Genomic DNA, 18771 nt, shown 5'->3' on the forward strand with positions numbered 1-18771 from the left:
TTTTCACTTTTCTCTCTGGAGCACGCATAGTCCTTTGTGAGATGATTCAGCGTTTTCTTGTGCTGGCTTCCAACAGATTCTTTTGCCCCTCTTATCTTGATAAGATTAAGGGAATCCTGTATTTCTGGGTTTTTAGAATTCACATATTCTGTCTCTCAATAGCTAACATGATAGTTAACTATTTGACCACTCCTTTCTCAGTATGAAAAGCTAATAGGTGAGGATAAAATCAGTTGGACACAAGAAGATGACCAGAGGCTAGAAATAGTAAAGGGGAAGCTTAAAAAAGCTCCAGTCTTAAGCTTATCAGATGTAACCAGGCCCTTTCAATTATTTGTTGATTCAAATGAAGGGGTAGCCTATGGAGTTCTCACACAGGAATGGGGGGGGGGTCCAAAAAGCCTGTGGCTTTTCTGTCTAAACTTTTAGATCCTGTGGCCAGAGGATGTCCAGTTTGTGTGCAAGCCATATCGGCCGTAGAACTGTTAGTAGAAGAAGCTCGTAAGCTCATGTTTAGTGGAAACCTAGCAGTATATACCCCACATGCTGTACGATCAGTGTTAAACCAAAAAGCTGAGAAATGGCTCACAGATTCAAGGATGCTAAAATATGAAACAATGCTTCTAGAAACTACAAATCTGACCATTTCCACAAGTAGCCATGTGAACCCTGCCCAGGTTTTGTATGGGGAACCAGAGGAGAATATTACCCATGATTGTTTAGAACTAATAGATTATCAAACAAAAATATGAGAAGACTTAATGGAATGTGAATTACCGGATGGGGAAAAGTTATTTATCGATGGGTCTTCTAGGTGCCAGCAAGGGCAGCGAATGCCTGAATATGCAGTAGTAGACGGGAAAACTATGGGACTTAAGGAAAAGGGAAAACTGCCTAGTCACTGGTCAGCCCAGTTTTGCGAGTTGTACACCCTAAATAGAGCCTTGAGGTTATTAGAAGGAAAAGTAGGAACAATCATTAGAGATTCAAAATACACATATGGAGTAGTACACACTTTTGGGAAAACCTGGGAAGAAAGAGGGTTATTAAACTCAGGGGGAAAGGGGCTTATTCATGAAAGACTTATTTTAGAAATCTTAGAAGCATTAAGGTTGCTAAGGAAATAGCTGTAGTACATATTTGTCTTGGTTTGAAAGACAGGTGTCTGCCAAGAGAGGTTGAACCCTCCCTTAGGACAGAGAATTTGATTTTCCCCTCCCTCCGAATTATTTAATTTTGTAAATCAAGGGATTTCAGGCAAAGGTATGGGAAAAGGAATATCAGTTCTTTACTAGTATCTATAAACAAGCAATAACAATAATAGCAACCACAACTAGAACCAGAAACCAATAGCAGATGACTTGTGAGCTGCCGAGCCTTTTTCCCGTGTGGTGTAATCACGGTTGCAAGCAGCGGGGGCGCTGTTGAGCACCCGGCTGGGCAGGGCAGGTGCGATGACTCCCAAGCGGCTGCAGGTGGCGCTGTGGCGCTGTGGCACAGGGTCAGGTCAGCCTCACACAGCTGGTAATGGTGGGCAGGCTGAAAAGCAGGCAGGGCAGCTCGGAGCGGCAAAAAGCAGGGCGGCAGGGGTAGGAGCTGGCTCTCCCCGGCTAGCCAGCGAGGTAGCAAGGATTTCTGCAGTCACAGCAGACGCCGCGGTCTCATGCGTCAGAGGGCGGGGGCAGGCGGCAGAGGTAGCCAGACTCTCCCAGCAGCTGCTGCAAGAAAACGCAGCCCGGGGAAATGTGCACTTCCCAGTGGGAAAAAAGGTTGAATCAAAGCTCACCCAGCCAGGAGAAAAAAAGAAAAAGGGCACAGTTGGATTTCCTCTGGTTGCAGCCAAAAGCAAAGAGCAGCCTTTCCTCTCAGCATCCGAACCACAAGAGAGCGTTCCAATGGCCAGCTCTTCCCTTACCCTGCCCTGCCCAAGCACACCTTTTGTCTTTTACAAAAGACTTGATGGCTCTAAACACCCAACTATTTGTTGCTTAGTAACAGTGATGGAGAAAAATTCTAAGGCCTTCCCCAAACTCCGACAATATTAAAGGACACCAAAAAGGAAAAACCTTAGAAATAAGGGGGAATAATTTAGCAGATCAGGAAGCCAGAGATGCAGCATAAAATGGAAGCAAAAAGGTTATGTTAATCCTAACTCCAGGCAAAGAAGAATTGGAAATCCCAAAATTTAGCGAAGTGGAAGAGAAGGAATTTTGTAAGATAGGAGGTGAGCGAAACCAATCAGGTCAATGGAAACTTTCTGATGGGAGGCCGTTACTTAATAAGCCCCTTGCCAGAAAAATATTGGAAAATATGCACCAAAAAACTCATTGGGGGACTCAAGCTTTGTGTGATCATTTTTTAAGGAATTATGGGTGCATTGGGATTTTTGGATTAGCCAAACAAGTTACTAAAAACTGTATAACATGTCAGAGAGTAAATAAAAGGAATATGAGAAAAACCATGCCAGGAGGGCAAGAGTTAGCCCTGCGACCATTTCAAAGCATCCAAGTGGACTTTACTGAACTCCCCCAAGTGCAGAGATGGAAATTTTTATTAGTAATAATAGACCATTTAACTCACTGGGTAGAAGCTGTTCCACCTGTTAGAGCTACAGCAAAAGTAGTTTGCAAAACTCTCCTAGAACAAATTATTCCCAGGTATGGAATGGCTAATAAAATAGACTCAGATAGAGGAACACATTTTACATCAAAAGTTTTACAGCAAACAACATGAGCTCTGGGCATGGAATGGGATTTGCATACACTGTGGCACCCCTAAAGTTGAGGCCGAGTAGAAAGAATGAACCAAACTCTAAAAAACACCTTAACCAAACTAATGATTGAAACATAGGTGTCATGAATAAGGTGTTTTACCTTTGGCCCTATTAAGGGTCAGGACACAACCCAGATCAAACTTGGGAGTGTGCCCCTATGAAATCATGTTTGGGTTGCCCTTTTTGACTGCTCAACATAAAACCACTACTTACAAGAAAGGGGAGGCAAGCATTAAGAAATATATCACCACAATTGCTCAAACACTAGAAAACTTGCGAACAAGAGGAATGATTCCTCAAACCACACCCTTAGACTTTAAAATCCATAATATTCACCTGGGGGAATGGGTAATGGTTAGAACATGGAAGGAGCAGACTCTAACTCCACAATGGGAAGGTCTGTTCCAGGTGTTGCTGACAACTGAGGCAGCAATCTGAACCAAGGAGCGAGGGTGGATCCACACCAACGGAATCAAAAGACCCATGGAAGAACCGAAGGAGTGGACTGTAATATCTATACTGGGTGATACAAAATTAACCCTTAAGCGTGGACGGGGGGGGGGTAATGGACTGGGAGGACTCAAATAATCAACAGAGAAACCTAAGAGTTGTAAATAATGAAGAAATAAAATCAAGCCTATATCAGTGTTTCCAAATACCATCAGAACAAGTCCTAAAACCCCTTTGTCACGCCCCTTGGGGAGGGACAGTTCCACCCCAAACTGGGGGATCAGGATTGTATCAAACAGAAGGTCCTAATGTGTATGCATTAGCTTGTGACTTGTATAAAGAAAAAATCACACTGTACCCAGACCTCAAAGTATTATTACAACCCCCACCTGTACCAGCTCACATACCTTGTTTGCTTCATCCCAATAGCAGACACTGTAGCTGGGTCGAGTATAAGTGTATAAGCTGTAAACAAAATTGGTATTGTATAGCCCATAAACGACAACCCTGGTGCCCGCGGTGCCGCTGTAATTCCAACTACCTGAGTACATCCCGCGATCACTGGCACCTAACTGAGATTGTAACCCTGATTTGTGGGTGGGAATTAGTAATCCCTGCTCGGTGGGAAATAGCTAAAGCAGAGTGGGAAACCAAAAAACCCTGGGTAAAAGAACATAGGCCTGACAGCTGGCTAGATCCATGGCAATATTAGCATAAGAATAATGCAACCTCTCAAGAGGCCAGAGGAGATCATTATCAACCAAAAAACACAATGTATGTGGCTTCCTTGTCTAAAAAAACCCACCTAAATCATCAAGCATGGATATTATGCAAATGTATTGAATGCTTGAATAAATGGTATTGCTCTTCAATGAGGAGGCATCCCCATTGTCTGAACTGCCGAAAGCATAAAGAGCAAAGAGATCAAGAAAATACTGCGGTAGAACAAATTCTGTGTGGGTGGGAGTTACTCGTACCTGAAATTTGGGAAATTCCTGAAGAAAAATGGGAGCAAAAATTACACTTGTGTGCAGTACGATTTGCATGGAAATGGAACAAGCGGTGTAAGGAGGGCAAGCCCGGGTTGGCCTCTGCACCTGTCTCAGGTATAGTCCAGCCACGAGCAGCAACCTCAGGGGGCGTGAGATGAGGGGGTGTATGCCATACCGGACCTCCAATTACAACTGTGGCGATCATAATTATCTCATGTATCCTCGCATGGGTAACCCCAAGCAACGCAAATCCAACAAAACCCTGCAACATGTGTAACTCCCTTATGCAATGGGGCAGTCATGCTTCTTATCTAACCTGGCACACAATAGTAAATAACGTGTGCTATTATGAAGCATCCCTGGAAACGTGTAATTATGGAAAACACTCACTATGGGTAGCCAAATTAAAATCCTCAGGGGGACATCAGCTTGGGCTACCGTGTCTGAAAGGACAGTATGTTTGTTTTGCCAAAGCAGGAATGTGGGGCATTTCAGACGGTGGGGGTGTACAAGACAGAACTAAAAAAGAACTAATGGAGCAGCAAATACAGACTCTCAAAAGCATCCCAAGACAGACCCAGACACCCTTAACTTCCTCAGACTCCCTCTATAAAAAAGTTAAAGAGCAGCTACAAGAAACACTTCCTGTTCCACCCCTAGGCGAAAATCTATTTATAGATTTAATGGAACGAATAGCACAAGCTCTAAATATCAGCGACTGCTGGATATGCGAAGGTGCATTGACAACTGAGCTGTGGCCATGGAGGGAAATTAGCCTAAGTGCCCCCGAAATTTTGTTGTGGAATAAAACCAGAATATCTAGAGAACACCGCCCTGAACGGGGGGATACTAAATTCAGGAGTAATGGGCGAGGAATGCATTGGGAGAGAGGGTCAAGCAAAATATAAAACCCAGGTAGGAATAACCCAGTTATCCCAAACCAGTGCCATGACTTACCAAAACCGTTTAGCCCTTGACTATCATTTAGCAGAAGGAGGAGTATGTGGGAAATTTAATTCCTCCGATTGTTGCCTGCAAATAACTGATAACGGTCAAGCTATACTTGATATTGCCACAGACATACGGAAGATTGCTTATGTACTAGTTCAAAAATGGGAAACAGTACTAGAAGTGAATTGGTGGGATAAATTCTTAGGAATGACTTGGTGGAAGAAACTAGGTCTTTTCCTTTTGTATGAAATCGCTGGGTTAGTATTCCTTCCTTGTTTAATTCCCTGTTTTATCCAGCTAATCACAAGTGTCATCCAAGGTATGCAGTTAGTCATCGTGCCCACAGACCCGAGACAAGCTACTTCTGGATCTGCTCAAAGGATAATGATCCTGAACAAACCAAACAGCATTGGAGACCCTCTTGAAGAAGCCCGGTTAATCTGTAAAAATTTTGAGCATAACAATGAAGTTTGAATAAAAATTATGGTTCAAGCCAACATAAAAAAAACCCCACAAAAAACCAGGGGGGGATTGCGATAAATGTTGGTGTTCGCATATATGAATTTAAAATTTACAAGTGATAAGGTACCGTGTAAAGTAGCACTAAGATAAAAAATAGTTAAGTAGAAACAAAGTTAGAGTGAATTATAACTTCAAAATAGTTGTAATATGCTAGAAAACATGGTCAGAAATACATGGCAATAAATGTCTTTTAAGATGATAAGCCACAAGGCCAGAGATCAAGATGCCCTAAAGGAAAAAAAAAAACAGACCTCATGCATCACAGGAAATCTGTTATCTCCTTTTACACCTCCCTGAGAAGCTGTCAGCCACAAATTGAATTAGAGCTAAAGAAGATTTCTGCCTTCAGCCCTGAGGCAAACCTGAGGGCCCAAGATGGCACCGCGCTGGTGAAAGGGGGCAAGGATCGAAGAAAGAGGGATGGTTGAAGTGTAAATAGTTTTTTCGGGACTTAATGAATATGTAACAGTTACAGAAAGTACATAAGCACATATTAAGATGACTAGGGTGTGGGGGATGATAAAAGGCAAACCTGCCACTCCCGCCCAGCCCCGTAAGTCTTTGTTCTACTAATAAATGTTCAATATTATATTGCTAAAAATGCCAGCTTGTGAATTTGTCTATATAAAAGACCAAGAACAGAGACAGTGGTTTAAGACGGAGCACAGAAAGGAGAGAGAGCACAGGGACGCAGCACAGAGAGGAGAGTTTGCAGAGACTGAGCACGGGGATGGAGCACAGGGACCGAGCACAGAGACAGAGCACAGAGACAGAGCACAGAGAGGAGAGAGACCACTGAGACCGAGCACAGTGATCGAGCACAGTGACAGGGCACAGAGAACGATCGCAGAGAGGAGAGACAACACAGGGACGGAGGACAGAGAGGGGAGAGAACACGGGGACAGAGCACAGAGACAGGGCGCAGAGATGGTGTGCAGACACCGAGCACAGAGAGGAGAGAGAGCACAGGTGATTTAGGGAGGCCTAGAAGTTACTTATTTAGGGGGGCTAGAAGTTGAATAATAATCCTTTGAAACTAATTTAAGAGGCCAGAAGTTAGATAATGATTTACTAGAAGCTACTTGCTAAAACAATATATTGCTTGCTTAATGATTTTTGTGCCTACCTAGCAGAAGGGAGGATATAGAAAAGAATGCTGAATAATTGATATAAATTAGTCATTGTGACCGAACATCCTACTCTCGGACCCCAGAACTGGTTCAAGTTAGTTCTAAGGTTTGGACTTGGACCAAGAACCAAGAAAGCATGCGCAAGGAGACAAGGTGAAAGAGTTCATTCTGAAGAATCCTCCGGTTACTTCCTCCCAAACCTGCCCACAACCCCTAGCGACCACTGCCTCAATTAATTAAGTGACACTGCACCTCCGAGAGCATATTTAAATGAACTTTGAGCTCATTATAATACAAAGCAGGGATAGGTAATGAATATGTATAGGGGCATTGTGTAACTTCATGCATATGCAACCTATAACCTAGTATAAACCCAGTGATGTGCTGCTGAGGTGTGCATGCTTTTGGAGGGGCTACCCCCCATGCACCTCCAGCACTGGAATAAACGCATACCTACTTCATAACTATTTGAGTTGCAGAGTTAATACGCACCTCAATGGAGCACAGAGGCCGAGCACAGGGACCGAGCACAGGGACTGAGCAAAGAGACTGAGCACAGAGAGAAAGTGCAATGAGACGGAGAGCACGGAGAGCTCAGGGATAACAGAGGGAGCTGCTGGTAGGGGCTAGGGTTAGGCTTGAGAGATCTGAAGAGCCTAGAGCTCCAAGCACACTTGAAAGGGCCTGCCGAGACCATTGTGGCAGGGCCCCAACACTGCTGTTCTCTGAGCTTTCTTAGCCGGACCCACCACAGGGGTGGGCACCTCTTAGCCCACTGCTAAGCTTCTGGTTAGGCTTGAGAGATCTAAAGAGCCTAGTGCTCCAGACACACTGGCGCTGGAAAGGGCCTGCTGAGGCCATCGCGGCAGGGCCCCAACATTGCTGCTCCCACATCTTTCTGAGATGGAGAAGCCATGTGTTGGGCTCAGGTAATTATGTAAAATTAATAAACGTTAAACTGAACAACACTTAAATTCAACTGACTTAGCCTGAATAAAACTTAACAGAGCTTAAAAACAACCGACCTTAAACTTAACATCACTTAAATTTAACAGAACTTAACCTTAATAGCACTGAACAATTAACAGCACTTAACAGATAACTTAAACTATTTAGCAATTGATAAATATAGAATTTACTATAACACAGTAGTAACTCACTTACAGGCCTAACTTACAAATCTAAAGTACTTAAGAAGCTAGAACAACATTCCTTGTATATTTGCTGCAGCACTTTCACACTCTCATGCACAAAGACATAAACAGTGCGTTCAAATTATACCTGTGGAAAAAATTCCATTGAATTCAGTGAAGCAGTCACCTTGGATGCCTTTGCATCTTTCCAGTGGGCCCAGGGTCAAGATGTTAGCGTGGAAAACACATAATTACTGAATGATTATATGCAGGTGCCTTTTTATTCGAGCTCGGGAAGCCGGGGTGTGACATCTACCCAAATCTGACTTCAACATTGAGCTGAAGTGAATACATTTTATACCTTCCCTTATATAACAGTGGTATGATCATATGTTAATCATCAACTTAACATTGTTCTATTGTTTTCTCCCAAGCATGACTTTAAGCCCTCCTCCTCCCGCAGTATCTCTGATTTATTTCGCAGGTGTGAATCCGCATGAGTTAACTGAAACAATCCCCATATTTTCTAAGCAATCTTTGTATTCATGTCAACCTGACCCTGTACAAGCAGTTCTTACCTACTCCCGTTCCCAAAGCCTATTTTTAACTATCCCGATTTTAGAAACATTTTAATCCTATGTTAACAAAGCCTTAAATTCAAAAAAACTAGATTCAACCTTGTGTCTTATGTTACATGGAAGGTGTAACCAAAAGTATGTATTCTATTGCCATCTTCATAAGCTGTTAAGAACAGGTGGGGCAGTGTTCATTATCTTCAGCATGATTCAGCCCTGATAACACCATCTGGGGGGCTATCTCTGCTAATGGGCCATCAAGGTCTCCGGGATTGACTAATATTACATCATCCCATTAGGAAATGCCCCTCCCAGAGGGAAGGAACTGAACATTCCCACCTGCATGTAAACTGAGACTCTGGAACACTGGACTATGACTTCCACTGGATTCCCAGAGGAGGAGAGCTCAAGGGTCACCACTGGACCTCCCGAGACCGACCAGACCTTTCTGCAGGATCACCATTTCAACAAGACCACATCCATCACTCCAACGGGACTGCAGCTACCATTTAACTGGACTGCTACCACCACCCTGACTAACAGGGTATCAGGTTGTATTCTGACTTTGTCAGTTTAAATTGTTGTTTCTATATTACTGCCTTGTTGTAAATACTAGTAAAGAACTGTTATTCTTTTTCCCATATCTTTTGCCTGAAAGCCCCTTGATTTCCAAATTATAATAATTTGGAGGGAAAGGGGGTCATATTCTCTATCCTAAGGGAGGGTCCCACCTTCCTTGGCAGACATCTGTCTTTCAAACCAAGAAAAAAGGTGAGAGCATTACTTTAAATGTTTTAGATAGAACAGCATTTACGTCATTTTGACTCCATCGTTACAAGAAAGCTACTAAAAATTTGTCATACAACTGTTAAACATCATTGAACAATATGCAAGCAAACACCTGAGTAGTAAATGAAATAGCAGCAACATGGAACTCTAGAGGGTTGAATTTCTGCTGGATTTTCTGGAAAGATTAGAAAGGTGTGGCAAATATGTCATGATTGTACATAAATCAGTTTTGAAAATAACCTATGGTAACTATAAACGTTACTGAAAATGCCTGTTTCATGGTCAATAGTTTTCTAATAAAAGCATAAGTTTGCCAGGATTTTTCCAATGTACAGCCTTACTCAGAAAAATGATGACATTGTATGTCTTGGCAAATTGCATTTAAAACCTGCTCAAGTCGCAGATGGTAAGACAACTTCCTGTGATTGTCATTACAATAGGTTTGAGATATAAATACTTAAGGACAAAACACCAGGGACATAATCATATAATACTGTCATAATTTTTGCACATGTAACTTAGTGTAGTGGGTGTATAGAACTGACGCATGTACACAAGCAGCTGTAGTCACGGTTTTAACTGATTCTAAAGGAGTGTGCTACTGTATACTTCACTGTGACCTCTGCCATAAGAGCAAAGAACATTAAGAACTCAGGTACTGAGTAGATAACTGGGCAAGTCTATTTTATGAGATGGTGTTACATTCAGTCACTTTTCCGGGCAATCACTCTACTTAAACTGTTTTGATATTAAGTTCAACTGCAATCTATAAGTGTTAAGGAAGAACAAGTACACTTGAAGTGCTGAACAGCTGTACTAGTTTGAAATGCTGTCACATGCATCTCCATGGCAAAACAGTCACATTTAAATTGTCTGATTGAAGCTGTACAAGCGAACAGGTAAAGCTGGCACTGTTCTGTCTGTTCTTACAGTAGAGTATAATGAGCTAATTATATCTAATTCCCGAATAGCTTCTGCAGATAACATACATGGGGTTAAGCCTAGCAGAGGTCAAACACAGTTAATTGCTCCCAGTAACTTTTGTAAATCATTTAATGTTTTGACATCAGGCTTTAAAGTTAATTGCTATGGCTTTACATCTTGTCCAGTAAATAGTCACCCTAAATATTCCAAGGAGGGATCTACCAAATTTCTACCTGCAAGCATGCTGAGTAGGATTAAGATGCCGCGTAGGATAATGATAAACAATGCTCTGAGGAGATAGCCTGAAAATCATGCAATAAATGCTACTTTGCTGATTCCTTATGGGATCGCAAAAAATAGGTGTATTCCAGGGACTAATAGAAGGAATTATGCATGCTGCCTGTAATTATTTTTGTACTATTTGATTTGTCTTAAGTACCTTAGGCATCTCAAGGTCTCAAAGCTGGAGTCCCAGCCATCCACTAAACATTTTGTTGGACAGGTGCCAAGCCAGCTCTGTGAACTTACTGGCCTATGTACGGAAAAAATAAATTCTACCCTATGGTTTTAATGTACTTGTTCAAATTAAATACTTCAGGTACACCTATTGAACCTGCCAATTGAAGAACTGACTTTGCAGCACTTAAGCAGTCACTATTTGTAAGAGCAGATGCTAGTAGTCTGCAGACAAAGGAAAAGTTAAATCCTGGGACAGTCTTAGAACAAAAAATGTGGTTCCTGTAAAAGACAGAAATTCAATTTTAAGTTATATAGTGGGTTTTCCCTTCAGAGATCTGGATTAAAAGGGTATTGTAAAATGTAACCTCAGAGAAGAGACAAAGTATACAAAACTAGCTAACCCTAACCCTAAGTTCTGTTAAGTTCTATTAAGATTAATTTCTGTTCAGTTTCAGTGATGTTAACTTTAAGTTCTGTTAGGTTTGCTTTCTGTTACGTTTAAGTGACGTTAAGTTTGAGTGAAGTTTAAGTTCTGCTGAAATATGCTCATTTAAATTTAAAAATACAGTTATTTTGTTATAGAGATAAGATGGAGTCAACTGAAACAATTATGATGGAGAATTAGCAAGCAACTGTTTAAGAACATAAGCTGATAAATTATACACAAATATGTGAAAATGCAGTTTATTGGATCTTTAGTTTCATCACGAATTCTATGGGTGCAAATGTTATTGGTTAATTAAGATATATTGGTTAATTAAGATAACTATTCATGGCAATCTTTGCAGTTTTATCTTCCATAGGTAGCACAGCAGAATGAATAACAATTTCAAAATATGGATATTATTAAATGTAAGATGCTTAGTGCTTTCTCTCTTGCTTTCATTTTGCTTTATTGTCATATATACATAGATGTGTGGAAAAATATAATCTTGGTTTTTTGGAACAGTTACTGTTACTGTATTAATGATTCTAGATATGTTGTTAATGTAATGATGTGAATTCACTGGGCTTTTATAAAGGGCATTATCCAGAAGATATTATTTGATGTTACACATATGCATTCATTTAGCTATTTTCAGTTTGTTCATGGTACCATTGATTACTTAGTTGAAATTAAATGACAATGTGGGCTGCTTTAGAAACTTTCACATAACCTTGTGTAATTCTCTGCAAGAAGTGTATCATTTTAGGAAACTTTACCAATTTATATTAATAGAGGCCTGTTTGTAGGATGTTTTAGGGCAACCCTCTCAGTCGAGGCCTAGGCTTTGGCCAAGTCCTGGCCCTGGCTGGTTGGGAACTATGCCAAGAGACCTAGGTGTTTCTGCTCTCAAAATGTGATCAAGTCACTTTGACTTGCTGATTACTTGTGATACTGCTCTGAAGGTTTGCGTGCGCATAACCAATTTCCAAAAGTTTTATGTAAGGATCTAAAATTGGGTGTGCATGTGCAAGGCCCAGATGATTTACTAACCTGAGGAAGAGGGTATGCGTGTGTTCTATCACTAACAGGTCCAAAGTGGTTACCTGCTCGTCTGGTAAAACCGTACCATGAGTCAGAGAGACCAGCCCAACAACTCAATACCCCAGCTAAAGAGACTCTTAATAGTGACAAAGAGGCGCCACACGACACCAGCCATCAGCACGTCGGTGAACCCAAAGATAACACGGAGGATGTTGAAGCAACTACAACAAAGAACTGACATCCTGATGCACAGTGTAGGAGCGGCACCAGCCCCAGAGAACACCTTCCTGGCCTACCTAACTAGCAACAGTACCATAAGAATTCTGCAACTCCTCTGGACAAACATTGATCACCTCCAAGGAGACGAGGCCCAGTGAGAGGGAAAATGACCTAATCACCATCCAGCCCTCGTAGCTAAGGCAGGAGAAGGGGTAGGGCTGCCAGGACCATGGCTGTGCCTGGAAGCTTACGAAGGCAGCCAGCCAACAAAGACCTTGTGTTCCACTGCACCCACCATCATACTCTTGTGTTCCTGCTGACCTTCTTCAGTTATTCTCTGCCCCATGCTTCCAGAAAGACATTCAGTAATGTCAAAGTTAGCATTTCCAGCTAATGGTCCTCTCTCCTGCCTAAACAGCATGGCCCTGAGCTCCAGCCATATGAGCTCTGGAATAGTAGCCAGTTATTTCCAAGTGCAGAAGAAGCAGCTCTCTTCCTGGGGACATTGGACACCATCCTTTTGGTTTCCTATGCTATGAGTCTCTTTGTCAGTGGCATGGTTGTATTTGATGTGTTTTTATTGATTGTGATATGTATTCCACGTATTTTATCTTGTGTGCAACAGATGATCAGTAATAGTCTTGATAAGGTAATGGCTTTACAGGTGTAGACTGTTTTAGCAACAGAGCATATAAGCAAAGAAGGGGGAGATGTAGCAGATAGGTAAGACCTTACAAATAAAGGGCCTTGTTACCCTTGTGTATTGGGTCTGACTGAGGTAAAGCTTGCAGCCCTCCCAGTGCAGTACTTTGCATTGGTAGCTGGAAGGGTGTTGATAACAGACCAATGTTTTGGTTACTGCTGGGCAGTGCTGTCCCTCTGACATTCCTTCTCCCATCAAAGGGATGGGAGTGGGCAAGATCCTGGGAGGGGACACAACCAGGCCAGCTGACCCAAATCAACCAAAGGGATATTCCATACCATATGATGTCAGCTCAGATATATAAGCTAGGAGAGAGAGGAGGAAGGGGGGGCACTCATGAATTTTCAATGTTTGCCTTCCAGAGCAACTGTCACGCGTGCTGAAGCCCTGCTTTCCGGGAAGGGCCCAAACATTGCTGTTAATGGGTGGGAAGTAGGGATTGACCTTTTCTTTCCTTTAGCTTTTGTGACCACTATCTCTGCTTATTTATTTTCTTTTACTGTAATAAAACTGCTTTATCTCACCCTGCTGGCTGTTGTCCATCTTATTCTCTCCCCTGTCCAGAAGGCACAGGGAGTGATAGAATGACTTAGTGGGCATCTGGCACCCAGCCAGGGTCAACCCGCTACCATCTTTTTTGGCACCCAAATGTGGGGCGAGATAAAAGCAGTTTTATATATGCGTATATATATATAAAATGTTCTAGTAATTGTCAGTAGCAGTTCTAGAGTAGTAAGCTCATGTGTGGCACATGGCCTTCGGTGGCCACACTGCTTATCTTTGTTTTGCTTCACTTGGGAACATGTTGAGAAAAAGTGACTTTGAATGAGTACAGCTCCTTCTCCCCACCCAGGCTGGATCTGAATATGGATGATATTTTATTGCAGGCTCCCATGGTCATTGCAAACCCTTATATAAGCTGCCTTGTATTATTGATAACATTGGCCAATACAATCGTTACACTATGGAATTAATGGAATTCATCATCCTGGTACAAGAGGAAACAACCTTTGGGTGAGGAGCTGTTAAAATCTCTTCTGAGGCACCCAGTTCCTGGGTGGAAAGGTGTATGGAAGGATCTGGGCAGGTTCCTGGGGTGGCTAACACCTCCCATTGCCTGGGACTTTACTCCCAAAGAGGTTAAAAACCCTAAAAAATTGGCCTGTCGACTGATAGAAGGGTGTCTCGTTTATACCCACAAATATGAGCAGCTTCTCTCCCTGTACTGGGGCCTGGCCTGGGCCTACCGAGCCTCTGTTCAATACTTCCAGAGGACTGTAGTCGAGGCAGAAACTCAAACTGTGTTTGAGGACACTGTGGCTGAGGCAAGGACACAGACCACAACAACTATTGCCAAGATAGGGACCCAGACCACAGCGACTACAAAAATTGCCCCAGTAGTGAAAACACAAAAATGGACGAGGCAAGTTTCAGGCCCATACCACCGATCAGTAAGGGCGAAAGAAGAAGAGGAAGAAGAAGAGGAAGTAATAGTAGGAAAAGAGGAATTAGATCAAGAGGCAAGCCATTCAGCAAAGAAATCAAAAGGAGTGAGGCAAGTCAAACAGGAAACTGAAGTTACTTGGTTCCTGACCTCATCAGAACTTCGAGACTTGCAAAAAGATTACAACCACAAGCCAGGGGAGAGGATTTCTGCATGGCTGCTGCAATTCTGGGATAATGGGGCCAACAGTCAGCAGTTAGAAGGTCATGAAGCCCAACAGCTGGGATCCCTTGCTAAAAATCAAGAAATTGAAAGCGGAATTGGAAAGGAAGGAGAAATTTGCAGTCTCTGGAGATGGCTTCTCTCACGTGTGAGGGCAAGTTATCCATTTAAGGAAGATCTTATGAGATCCCCAGGGAAGTGGACCACCGCAGATGAAGGTATCCAGTACTTGAGAGAATTAGCAGTGCTGGAAGTTGTCTGTTATTGTGATAATGGCTGCAAGTTCCCCACACCCCTTTCTTAATGACTGTACTTGTCACCTATTGTCCTGCCTTCCCTACTCCACATAGTCCTAGCCACGCCCCCAGTTTTCCCTATTGATTCCTGTACCCTAACCCCACATGGTCCTAGCCACTCCCTCGGGTTTTCTCTATTGGTTCCTGTACTCCTAACTCCGCCCATGTACCTCCCCTGTACCCAGAGGTCACTGGACCAGCATGCTGTCCCTGCCCCTCTCTGTTCCCCTATAAAACCCCTTACCCTCTGCCATCTTGCTGTCTATGCTCCACGTGTGTTTATGCTCCACATGTGCTGAGCATGTGAGGCCTTCGCCCACGAGGCATCTCTGCCTTGGGGAGCTCGTTGGCCTCTGCTGCACCATGCGAATAAACATCTTCCATGGACACAACGCATAGACCCTCCTCACCTCCTTTATCACCGCCGGTTGTGGAAGCAGACGAACTAGAGCTAGCCTTATGGCTCCCCGGCCGGTGAGAGCGCAGTGTCCAGCCCTGGGACAGAGGGTTTGGAGCACTGAGGCGCTGAACCAGGCTGGGTAGAGACGCTCTCGGGTAAGGTCTGCTGTAACATCCTCTAAACTGCAACAAATGGCGCCCAACGTGGGGCAAAAGCCACCCTGGAAAGCGTCCCCCTGCAGCCGCAACTGCAGCAGGGGAGTAGTCGCATTTGGGAAGCCATTTCCCCGACGAGAAGCTTGCATTCAGCGAGAAGACCGAAGGGGCGGCCGGTAGCCTCTGGAAAAAAGTCGTGCTTTTCAAGGAGGTCGGCCGAACGGCGGTGGACCATCCCGAGTGCTTTTTATTTTGATTCTCTGTGCTTGGTAAGCCCTCTGGAAAGCCCCTTGGGAGGGGAGCCGGTGTAGGCCTGGTCGGCTTGGTACGGGGGTCCCTTTTTTCTTTTTAGTTTGTTCTTTTTGCCTCGGTGTGGGTGGAGGGTTAGAGGTGGCGTCTTGTCGAGGTGAAGGGAGTCGCGCTCCATGCGAAATCTCGACAAGAAAAAACCCACTTCTAACAAGGGGAGACCTAAGTTTTGTGCCCCCATTTTGGGAGAAGTTTTTCTTATAAAATTAGACATATTTTATAAGGAATGGGGAATCAGCTGTTGTGTGGGAAGTTTTTGCGCGCGAGAGATAAAGTAAACTAATCTGTGTTTTGTTTTATTTAGTTATCTGGCAGTGAAAAACTCTTGTTCTCTCCCTAATAAGCACCTTCCCCTGCATGTATCCACCAACATGGTGCCGGCCATTTGTTGGTAGCACCCCCTCCTCCACCAGCTTGTGTTCCCCCTCTGTCCCTCAGGAGAGAGCTGATCGTACATTTTTCAGCCTCTCCTGTCCCTTTCCCGGGTTAGAACTGATCACTCTAACTCGAGATCCCTGCTAACATCCTTTCCTGTGCCCCAAACCTCAGCCGAGCTGACTCCACGTGTTTTCCAATATGGCGCCGGCCACATGGTCAGGCACGCCATATTGTCTTCTTCCCCTTGAAATTGTCCCGGGCTTGCCAAAGCCCCACCCCCTGTGTCCCTCGTGTTCCGTTGTAGCCCCTCCCCCCGCGTCGGTGGGTGCTCCCTTCAGGCGTGGATCCCTCCCCATCTGAGTGTTTCTCTTCGGTGCGGGCCCCTCCTCCCATCCTCTCAGGTGTTCCTTCTCAGCCAGAAGCAGCTATGGCCTGGCCAGGAGCGGAGCCGCACCTCCAGTTGCCCGCGGCAGGCTCGGAGGAGCCGGTGGGGCCTCACCTCTAGCTCCCCGCGGCAGACACTGCCCCCGGAGCCCGGTGGAGCTGCGCCAGAGCAGTCCCTGAAGCTGTGCTGCTGTCCGGCCATGCTGGAGCCTAGTGGAACTGTTCCAGACACAGCAGAGCCACAGCAGGGAAGAGCTGTGTGTCACCCAGCGGAGCTGCGCTGCGTCCAAAGTTTTCTCCCTCTCCTAAGCTGAGAAAGACTTCGGTAACAACGCCGTTGCTGCTGCAAACCCTGCCTTCATCTTAGCATCCCCAGCAAAAGAAAAACAGACTACAAACATGACTGCAGTCCGAAAATTCAGCCTGTACTGAATTCCAACATCAAAATCAGCCAGCTGCATCATCGTTTTCCCCATACTCACAGCAAAACTAATTTTGTTATTGCTTTACATTATGTTGTTTTACCATTTTCCTGTTGTTTAAAAATTTGCTATGAAAGTTTTTAGGAAAAGCCTTTCCCTCTTTAATTTAGTAAAAAATGGGGAAATATTGTGATAATGGCTGCAAGTTCCCCACACCCCTTTCTTAACGACTGTACTTGTCACCTATTGTCCTGCCTTCCCTACTCTACATAGTCCTAGCCACGCCCCCAGTTTTCCCTATTGGTTCCTGTACCCTAACCCCACGTGGTCCTAGCTACTCCCTCGGGTTTTCTCTATTGGTTCCTGTACTCCTAACTCCACCCATGTACCTCCCCTGTACCCAGAGGTCACTGGGCCAGTGTGCTGTCCCTGCCCCTCTCTGTTCCCCTATAAAACCCCTTCCCTACGCCATCTTGCTGTCTATGCTCCACGTGTGTTTATGCTCCACATGTGCTGAGCATGTGAGGCCTTCGCCCTCGAGGCATCTCTGCCTCGGGGAGGTCGTTGGCCTCTGCTGCACCATGCGAATAAACATCTTCCATGGACACAACGCATAGACCCTCCTCACCTCCTTTATCACCACCGGTTGTGGAAGCAGACGAACTAGAGCTAGCCTTATGGCTCCCCGGCCGGTGAGAGCGCAGTGTCCAGCCCTGGGACAGAGGGTTTGGAGCACTGAGGCACTGAACCAGGCTGGGTAGAGACGCTCTCGGGTAAAGTCTACTGTAACATCCTCTAAACCGCAACAGTCTGTAGTGATCTAAAAAATGATAGTATTGCTAAAGATCCAGAGGATGTCCCTTGTGCACTTGCCATGTGAAGGAAGGTGGTTCAAGGCGCCCCTACATCATATTTCAGCAGCTTGGTAGCACTGTACTACCCACAAATGGATACACCAACTGCAGAGGTGGCGTCCTGGCTCCAAAACATAGGAGAAACTTTGGGTACCTCCTCATCCCTACAAGCCAGTACCCCAGCTTTTAGGGACAGCCCAGGAGATTGCTCCTCTCCAACCCCGGTCGGAGGGAAGGGAAGCCCCAAGAACACTCCATGGAACACTTGACATAACGAACTCCAGTTCTTTCTGGACTTTCTGACTTTTCTGACTTTCAGTCTTTCTGACTGGCCCAGAGGCACCTTGTGTCCTTGGCATTGACTACCTCAGGAGAGGGTACTTCAAGAATCCAAAAGAGTATTGATGGGCTTTTGGTGTAGCTACAGTGAATACAGAGAAGAACAAACAGTTATCCACCCTGCCTGGCCTCTCAGAAGATCCCTTCATTGTAGGATTGCTGCAGGTGGAAGACCAACAAGTACAAATTGCTACCAAGACAGTGCACCGGCAGCAGTATCGTACAAACTGAGACTCTGTAACTCCTATCCATGAACTAATTTGTCAACTGGAGACCCAAGGAGTAATCAGCAGAACCCACTCGCCCTTCAACAGTCCCATATGGCCAGTGCGGAAGTCAAATGGGGAATGGAGACTGATGGTAGACTATCGGGGCCTGAATGAAGTCACACCACCTCTAAGTGCTGCTGTACCACACATGTTGGACTGATTCATGGAAAAAGAGTCAAGACTTCACAACCTATATAATTTTAAGTTGTAA

General features: G+C 44.4%; 1 pseudogene; it reads left to right on the forward strand.

The window, feature by feature from the left end:
* Positions 1–12252: 12252 nt before the first annotated feature.
* Positions 12253–18357, forward strand: LOC146425494 (uncharacterized; annotated as a pseudogene).
* Positions 18358–18771: the final 414 nt, after the last annotated feature.

This window comes from Lichenostomus cassidix, chromosome W (assembly GCF_008360975.1).
Source record: "Lichenostomus cassidix isolate B80296 chromosome W, HeHo_3.0, whole genome shotgun sequence".
Taxonomy (NCBI): domain Eukaryota; kingdom Metazoa; phylum Chordata; class Aves; order Passeriformes; family Meliphagidae; genus Lichenostomus; species Lichenostomus cassidix.